Consider the following 10,289-nt stretch of genomic DNA (forward strand, 5'->3'; position numbering starts at 1 on the left):
TTTCAAACATTCGTGCAGGTGTACATGTGATCAGAATGAAGTGCGGATTCGCCAACGCTAAACGCTGTCAAAAGATGTCGGGAGTGCGCTATTGTCAGTCAGGGCTGCATTTCCAAAAAGCATCGTAACTTAAGTAGCACAGCTCTACCGTGATGATGTTTCGCCTTTCATCTATTCTTTTAAATGTAGAAGGCAATACAGATTTGCAGAGACATTGTATTATTAAGCTCTTATAATTCATTATTTGATTGTGAAGTTAATAATGACCAAAGGTTGTGCTTAATATAATGTGTACAGTATGCATAACAGTGTACATCCGTGCTGGTAAAATAAATGTAAAATAAACATTACATAGAAAGGCATAAGATATTAATATATCAATGATAGCCAAATAAGTAATATTATAAACTTAAAAAGGCAATTCACAATGGAATGAGTCCTATAACTAAATATAGAAAAGATGATTTCACATGGCATAAATTATTAAGACTTGCAATCAGTCATTGAACAATATTAAACAATATTATTAACAATATTATTACATGCACATTGTGTGAAGATCATTAGGCTAAACTTTTAACAAGCTTGTGCTACAATTAAGAGTCATTCTATAGGCGACATTTCAGCTCTTGACAAACGGATAGCCAGCCATTGTGCAATCTAGTTTAAGTGCATTTTTGGGAAATGCACGTGAAAGAATAACTAACGTTCATTAAAGCTCGTAGAAAGCACTCTTAAGTGCTAAGTTCAATTTTATCGGGAAACACAGGCCAGACCGCCCGTTCCTGTCAGGGAAGACCAGAGTTCCGACCCCTGACGTATTTATACTCTTAAATTTAATCCCACACCACAAGAATCCTTATAGGCATTTGACACGGTATGCTGCAAACAGTGAAATCCCAACGCAGTCACATCTTTTCTCATGTGGAAGAGGTTTGTGCAGCATTTATTTTTTAGGCAATAGCCTACACATTTTTTTTTATCACGGTGCATGCCATATCCGAATAAATAATAATAGCAGAAAAAAGTTTAAAAGTTGGACTGTAAGCGAATAAGACTTACAGGAGAGCATGATTGCTCTGTCATATGCACAACCTTATTAAAATGATTTCATTGGCATATGTCTGCTAAGGTATTAAATTGATATTATAATATATGCCTATTATATAGTAGGGATGCACCGAATCCAGATTTTTTAGGTTCGGCCGAATCCCGAATCCACCGTTTAAGATTCGGCCGAATCCGAAACCGAATCCTACTCGCATCCTTATTCCATTAACACAGTAAAGCACATTAATGAAGTAAACAACGTCCACAGCAGTGAATTTTTCATTTTATTTAATTTTAACTGTACATTATGCCAGGATGACAAGTTGGAAAACTATTTTGACAATTACCATAAGCCTATAAAAAGCGATGTGTTGCGACACGCTCGTTTTTCCAATAAGCAAGCAGCTCCGCGCTGAAAACTATATACTTTGAGTTAGAAGCTCCGCTCGTCAATGTCACAGTCTTCACACGGCCGTCCAATTACAGTGGAGGAGGGGCGGGACATTACCACAGCAACCAACCGGCTCACAGCTGAAGCATCACTGCGACCAAGCGCTCGGCTGAAAAACAGCTGGCATTTGGCGTCCTCAAGGCGTTTTCAGCCGTGTTTAAAAGTTTTGGTGTGTCCAGCCCCTAAGGCTCACCGAAAGAAAAAGCTCATCTCCACGTCAGCACCCGATGTGTGTAATCAACGACCGCGTGACGTCGACCAGCGTAGCGCAAGCCGGGTTCGGTTCGGTGGAAAAAAAATCTAGGATTCGGCCGAACCCGAACCCCGTCAAAAAGCCCAGTATTCGGCCGAATCCGAATCCGAATCCTGGATTCGGTGCATCCCTATTATATAGTACATTTCCATTATAGTACAATAATGTTGCTCGCTGGGACACGCGTGCACGCTCCAACACAGCAGGCAGCTCCACGTGTCCGTCGCCCCCCAAAGTGATGCACCGCGACACAGTGCTCCCCCCAAGTTGCCATTCAATGTCAACATCCACAATGCTCCCGTTCACAAGCGCTCAGCACAAGAGAACCTCCGGTGGACAAAAACGAACTTTGATCATAAAATGCTTGATTTTTCGTTTTGGTTTTATTGTAAATGTATTTGATGCATTAGATCACATTCTGACAAAAACAAACCCAAAACTGGTGTTTTATGTTCACGAGTAGAGTGGAATATGTAATAAATGAACTGTTTATTTGTTTTTCCGTTTTGAAGACAGAAACGAATAAACGAATTATCCGAAGGTACACGGACCACGCTGATCCATAAAATCCCAATAACGACGTAGATTTGCATGAATAAAACAGCCATGAATTAATGCTTGGTGGAGTTAAAAACACTAAATTAAATTCGTTTTTCTGTTATTTATGCTTATCATTAGCATCGTAAAATCACGTTCATATGCTGTTCACTTACCGCTTAACATTTGTACACGTATACCGCAGTTTTAAATTAAGTGATTTTAAGCCATTGAATCACAAACAGCAGTGCTATATGCGCACGCTGTTTCTGTTTGAGAGGAGTGGCAAGCCGTGCATCCGCATCTCATTAAGGCTTATGAGTATTTTTGCCGCTGTATTACGCTTTTATCCTTGTATCCTGCCTTTTGCAAGTATCCTCATAAACACGACAAATTAGGTCTTAAGATAAAGTAAACAGCTAAAAGAGAAAACGCATGTGTAACATTAGTATATTATATCTTGACTTTGGTCTTAAAGGGGAAGTTACCTAATTTTGCTCCTGTCTGCTACTCATGTTAATCAAACAACATTTGAGAGAAAACCTCTATCTGCTCTTAACCCTAAGAGCCCTAAGGTCATTTTTACAATGTATTGTCCGTCTGGTTTTATTTTCTTAAAAAGCTTGTAAAACATCAACCCTGCAGTGCACAGACAATCTACAAACATATTTTTTTTAAGGACAAGTTGGACTGTCAGAATATGTGTGTTGTATTGATGTCACATGCATGTAAAATAAGTTATGGGACCATAAAGACAAAAAAAAATTGAATCAATTATATATTTATTGTAATCACACACAAAATAATAAAAGCTAAGCATTTTTCCTCTGTAAAACAGTTGTCTCATGTCTTTGGAGTCCTTGAGCACAGAAATGAACATTATACATTATACAGATCAAAAATTATTTAAATTTTTACAAAAAAAGTCCAGGCTTTTTCATGACATTTATTATTATCAAGCCACATGCGTGATGACGCGCACATGCGTGATGACGCACACAAACAGAAAGCATCAGTGGACATTGTAGCATTTAGCTAGCGGTAAACCCGATAAAAAAAATCGATAAATTATGGACATCAAATGGATACATCTAGGATGTAAGAGTTTGGATGCATTGCTGAACAACTCCGAAAAGAGGGACAAGTTTCAGGCTGGATAAAAAACCTTCTGTAAAAGCTAGAAAGACACCAAATATATCCCCGTGATGGCTAACTCCTCAGCTATTAGGAGAAAAAACTGTAAGAAGCTACGTTTTACGGTTATTAAATTATTTAAATATGAATCAGAGGTGCCGTTTTCAATCATCGACGATTGATTAGGTTTCTGAGGGTTAACTAAATCAGTTTTCTATCTTCAAAGCGTAACTAAACCCCTGGTCAGAGCCTAACTCCACCCACTGGCAATATTTGAAAAATGCAAGAAAAGTGGGCAGATCCCAACGGAGATAGAGGGGACAGACTAAGCTTGTACCAAGTGTGTGGTGAGATCGTAACAAGGGCGTGGTGAGCTTGAATCTGCTTACGTCACGAGTTATTTTTTGGACCTAACATCCAATAGGAAAATTCAACTGCAGTAGCCACCGTTCAACCTGAAGAGGGCAGCACTCAGACGTTTTTACACCATATATTGTAGTATTGAAACACTTTATATCCAAATGTCAAAAAGCGTACTAAGATCAATGAACAGCACTAATAAAGCATCATTCTTACAGATCATTAACTAAAAAAAGCTGGTTTAGGGTTTAGTTACTCTTTAATAAGATTTGAACGTCGAATTGTACACAAGTTTGATTCGAGTTGCTTGTTCAGGGTTCATATTCATACTGTATTAGACTGTACCCAGCAAACAATGACCTAGCGTTCCGCCGGCGGTTTTTGGGTGGCACGAAGTCAGCGGCTTGACGCGGTCGGACCACCGTCGGGGCACCTTCGGCAAACCGACCAACGTCAAAAAGCTGTCGATCTGCCGGCATTTCTTGGGTGGCAAGCCACCAGCGGCTTGCCCCTGCGGGACCACCGTTGGTACACCAGTGGCAAACTGCTAGGTTTCTACTGAAACTAAGAATTATAAAAATCTTAAGAAAATACATGAAAAACAATATGAGACTGCATATAGGGCTTATTTAACGAAATGCATACATATTTTTTTAATATTTCAGTTTAAAAGAATTTTAAGGATAGAATAAAAAATGAGAGATAGTGTTTAATACAATATAGTCCACGTGCAGGCGTGGTAATTTGGACATTTATAGACAACAAAACGAGTTTGTGATTTCATAATCATTTGAGAAGATTTTAAATTGTTGTAGTGATTATGTCAATGTATGAATTTGCCATGACGCGTGTGCTGTGCGCGCCGAACACGTGCCCTTTTTGGCTTGTTCGACTTCATGCGGCGCTGCAAGAACCGACAGCTGTATGACGTCAAAGTACCGCGAGAACGATTCGAGAACTCATACGAAGTGTAATTTCGTCTCGCTCTCGCGGCACTTTAACGTCATCCGTCTGTCAATTCTAGCGGGGCCGCAGGCAGGAAGTCGAACAGCCTTCTTTCTCAATACGGATTACCATGAGGTGGGACTGACGAAGCTCCTCTTTCACGGGTTTCTTTACTGTTTTCAGGTAAGTTTAGTCCCTCAAAATACACAAATAATACACAAAACTATTATTGACACATAACAGAAACGCTTGTGTTGAATATTTACTTCATAGAAATGTTTTTTTGTCTTAGAGAAAGTCTGATAGCATGTGGACGCTTTTCAAAACTGATAATGTTAGGGTGACTATAGCTTTCGCATTGTTTATTAAGTTTTGGCTTTTTAAAAAGCAACTTCGTGTGTTGATGAGATGATGTGATAGCTTTGTTCAGGTTGTCAATGCATTATTGACATACTTTGTTTAGCCTAAAATATGCAATGTACTGCACAGTTAAACGGTGAAAAAACTTTCATATAGCGTGAGTATTTGGTGAAAGTAGTACAAACACATGTTTTATCGTAAACATATATATACAAAAAGTTGTTATTTTATTTTAGGAGTGATCAAAATAACCTCTATAATAGAAGAAAAGCTGAAGATTTCAAAATTTTCTGAAGGGAGCCACAGACAGAGATGTAAACTCAGGCAGGTTGAGAGCATATTAACTCACTTTTTTCACAACATATTACCATGCATCTTGTCATTTTTCTGCGTTTATAGCAATTATTCCAGGAAGGTTTTAACATCCAAACGTGAGTTGCACCATATGAGCAATATTAAATGAACAAGTAAACCTAAAAACATAGATTCTGTTATATTTTGTATACTTTAATTTTCTTTTCAGTGTTTCACATCCTTTTAATCAATATTGATTGTAGATTTTCCATGCTGATATCCGTGCAGCAGAGTCGAAGCAGACCTGTCAGAAAACATCTCTAAGGTGCTATGAATCTCATAACTAGTAAGTACAACCTCAAACTAATACATTGCTGTTTACAGGTTTAAGGTTGTGGTTTATTTATAAAGTGCATCCAATTTCATTGGTAAAAAACAATGTTATTTTGTGTATTTGGTATAATATGCAATGTGTTTGCGTGGTGTACGGTTAAAAACACATAAATTTTTATAGCTTTAGATTTCCTCCCTTCCTCAAACGCACTGATTTTGTACAGAACTCATCAATCTGAAATGCGCTGTGTCCCTGATTGGCCAGCTAATATGTACGTTGTGATTGGCCTGAATATGTCTGACGTCAGCCGGAAATGTGACGCTCCTGTTTGAAAGATTCGGTCACAATGCAATGCTGACAGGAGTTAATGTGTAGGCCATGAGTAAAAGCGGGAGCAATTATAGAGACAGCGCATTATTTGAAAACCACGCCCACCGGGGGAAAACAATCCAACCATCTCAATTTACTTTATATTGCATTTCTGGCTTATAACCAAAAATGAAAACAATGCCTGAAAGCTGCTGCGTGACAGAGTCTACAGCTAACACGCTGAAAAACCCAGAAATAAGTTTTTAGTACCAAGCTATAAAACTCAGCCTTTAAGGAGACAAAAGTGGATCGCTGATTATGTTTCCCTACAGTGGGCGTCTGGGCATAGTTCTAATTATAGTAGTACTATGACAAGTTGCCTGTATCCAGTTTTGTGTCTTTGAAACGCTAGTTTTTTTTTGTGTCAACAGCTTATAAAATCTTATTTCTGGGTTTTTGGCTTGTTAGCTCAAGCCTGGTCCAACCAGACTCTCGTACATTCATTTCATTTGTACAGGGAGTCTGGCCACGCTCCATTGCAAAGTGTTACTTCCGTTAAGGAGGGTCTTCTGTTGAAGTTTAACCCCTTAGGTGGCGCAAATACCTTTAGAGGGGGGGGGGGGTGAAATTGTGATATACATCTTCAAATTAATATAACTCTGGCATTTTTTGGTCTAGAAGCCTAATCTTGGTCTTGTTTTAAAGAAGACACTTTGGGGGTTTTCACAGATGTGAAAGGATATTTGTTATAGGAGTTTACATTTGTTTTAATAAATAAAAATAATTCCATAACATATTAGTTTTATAAATAAAACTATAAAAATGTAAATGTTTCAGAAAAGTAATAATGCAGACATGAAGCCATAAGTCTCAAGTAGTTCTGATCCAAATTTCAAGTTAAAATCACAAAAAATGAGGTGTGTGTCACACTTTTAGTGGTTTTGCCAACAACGGCCAGTAGGTGTCAACGGTTTGCAGCATACACTTGTGACAAATTATTCAATTACTATCACTGCATTATTATTACTGCAAAAATGTTTTGAAATATGAAAACTACATTCTAAGAGCTTTCCAACAATATATAGTTTGTCAATATTTTTGAAGATTTATAATATGATATTAGAATTATGAATATATAAAATTAATATGCATTCCTATGGGGGGTGGGGTCATGTAACTAAAAACTGTCACTACATTATTTCTATCATCAAATGACTTTGAAATATGAAAACTACATTCTGAGAGCTTTCCAGTGATATATAGTTTGTCAAGATTGTTTAGGTTTAGAACAGGGTATTAGTGCTATACATATGCAAAAACAAATTGAGTCCAACTGTGGCAGTGTGACATTTTAGAAACTGACTCTGACTACATCATTATTTTCCCAAAATGGTGATGCAATATGAAAACTACACTCTTAGAGCTTTCCAGTGATATATAGTTTGTCATGATTGTTTAGGTTTGGAACAGGGTATTAGTGTTACAAATATAAAACAACAACGTGGGCCCACCTTTATACTTGTGGCATTTTAGAAAATAGCTCTCACTATGTCATTCTTATTCAAAATAGTGATAATAAATGAAATCTACACTCTTAGAGCTTTCAAATGATATATAGTTCGTCATGATTTGATAAGAATTCACATGCAAAACACTGAAGTAAATGTTGGCGTCCCTCTGGCGGGACAGTGACATTTATCAATGTTTTGAGGCGCACTCTCTTTAAAATTGAATCAATTACTCTCCCTACATAATTTATTTTATAAAACACTGTTGCAACAACGGACTGAATAGCTTTTCTCACGTCTCTCTCCGCTGCCATTACTGAATTACAACTCAAACTGACGCACGACCTCTGTTCGCTGATTGGTCCTGCAGATTTTTGCAGGAGAAAACGAAACTCTACACAGCAGTCCCAGACATTGTACTGAAGCGAAATGAAAATTAAGCGGAAGCACGTAGGAGGGCGGAGCTATGTTAGCTCCACACCCTGTCACACAGCAGCTTTTAGGCATTGTTGTGGTATTTGTTATAAGCCAGAAATGACATGGAGGTTCAGGCAGCCTCACGCAATACAAAGTCATTGTTACTCATTGTTTACGCATACCGTTAACATGTACTAATACATACTTACACACCAAAGTAAATGTAAAATCATGAGTCGGACCATAATTGCTCTTTAATAAAATACAATAAAAAGGCAAGGCTTTTTCACATTTTACTCCTAAATTCTCCCATGCAGTCTAAATCTAGAAAAAAACACTACTTCTAAGACAAGCATTCACATACACAAATACATCTTATGACTTTGTTAGTCAGTAATTAAATAATAAAATGCGCAAATGAGCTTTTGCTTGAAATAATATGAACAGCAGCAATCCTAATCCTTCTCATTTTGCTTTTCTGTTTTTGTCCATCAGGATACACATCATAAGATAACTAGAGCTTACGGCTCTGTTTGGATCCAGCCTCACTTGTGAAGACTTCAGATGACGTAAACACTCACAAAGACATTATATGATGGCATCTACAGATGGACATACACAACTGCCAAATGTAACATATTGTAATTACTGCACCAAAGCGCAACCCTACAGATTTTCAACCCACTTAATATTGTTACAAACACAATATATGTTTATATTTGAAAAAAATATTTTTTAGCTAATTTTACTGATTTATTTCCATTTATTTGTCCACAATACTCTGCCAAATGAGGTTTTGCATCATCCAAATATTGTTAATGTACATATTACAGACATTGTAACAACACAAAGTGGGTTGAAAAAGTTCCTTCTTCTAAGTGCAGTAACTACGCAAACACTAAAACCGAGAAAAAAGTTCTTAAAGTGTTATACACCAGCCAGTCAAACTTGTTACTGCAATTTTGGCAAACACATTTCTCTGATGGGACAAAATTAAACCAGGAGACTTTGTCACAAGACAACAGATCTCACAAAGCCCATTTCAACCTTTACCTCAATTTTGACCAAATACATAGTTACTGTGCTTTGGCTTTGTTGGGCAGTATAGTAGTATTATAGTAATGCTGGAGTGAAAGCATGGTAACCATATATTTTTAAATCATGGTAAAGTTTGTGGTTACTAAAATGTAGTACTATAAACCTATGCTGTTGTAAGAGAATGTTTATTCTTTATTATTGTTGTGAAACCATGGTTGATTTTATATTTACCATGTGTTACTGCAAATGATGGTAAAATCATGGATAACTTTGCATGGGTACAGAAAGGTGTAAACTGGTTGTTTTTATTTGGAAGTCATGTTGGTTTTAATGCATGTGATAAATGTATATGCATTTGAATATTTATTCTGTTTACTGACAATAATAAATTTGCAGTTGCTGATGTAAATTGTTTATTATTGTGTTGAAAGACATTTGGTTAGCGTGATTAAACAACTATGAACCACGGTGGTCCGCTGGAAAAACGATGGGTAAAACTCCAGCGAGCCGCTGGCGGCATTCGCCGGCGGACCGCCGCTCGTCCGCTGGCCTTGTGTTAGCTGGGACACCAGTCTGCTCCCCAGTCACTTTCGCGCCGCTATAGTAATTTCATATGCCGATTGGATCGGCAGAAAGTCAAACACACCAAATATATAGCCTAATATGTATATGCATTTCAACCCGCTAAAGTAGCAAGTGTAGCATGCTAATGGAGCGGCGCGGCTGTGTGAATTTTTTGTGAAATGGGTCAGTTGCTGCTGATTCTTGCCATAGCTCCGTTGCCCAAATGCGCACGCATACGGTGCCATGTCATCATTGTGTACAAACAGTTAAAGGTTCTATTAAGTTTTAAGATAAAGTCAAAATGAAACCGAGATGACCAATAAAATCAAACCAGTCAGACAGAGGTGCAACACAGAGGTCAGATGCGCAGTTAGTGGTAGTGCAAGAAAGATGTAGCCTAAGTAATCAAACGCTGACTATTATATACAGCAGTTTAATGACGAGAAATGTGAAACCGCAGTGACTGTCAAGGTGACAGGACAAGAAACATTACTGCAGCTGAGCACATATGGGTGTCCAGATTTAATGCGCTGCTTTCACTCCCTCCAGTAATTCACTTTCCGTTATTCAGCGTGTTTATTAACAAAATTCAACGCCAACCCTTTAATTCTTGAAGATATGTTTTTTTTACTGTATAATGATTAGATTCACTGTGTTGTACTGGACTGCTGCTAAGCTTGAACTTGAAAACGATGCATCACGTGCGCGGTACAACGCTTCATCCACCCGTAGTGC

General features: G+C 37.8%; 1 long non-coding RNA gene across 1 annotated transcript; it reads left to right on the forward strand.

Annotated features, from left to right (window-relative positions):
- Positions 1-4,711: 4,711 nt before the first annotated feature.
- On the forward strand, positions 4,712-9,393 carry LOC129446075 (uncharacterized). Its single transcript, XR_012372335.1, has 3 exons — positions 4,712-4,913; positions 5,648-5,730; positions 8,448-9,393. It is a non-coding gene; the product is annotated as an uncharacterized lncRNA (long non-coding RNA).
- The last annotated feature ends 896 nt before the right edge of the window (positions 9,394-10,289 follow it).

The sequence above is a fragment of the Misgurnus anguillicaudatus genome, chromosome 12 (genome assembly GCF_027580225.2).
Source record: "Misgurnus anguillicaudatus chromosome 12, ASM2758022v2, whole genome shotgun sequence".
NCBI classification, from domain to species: domain Eukaryota; kingdom Metazoa; phylum Chordata; class Actinopteri; order Cypriniformes; family Cobitidae; genus Misgurnus; species Misgurnus anguillicaudatus.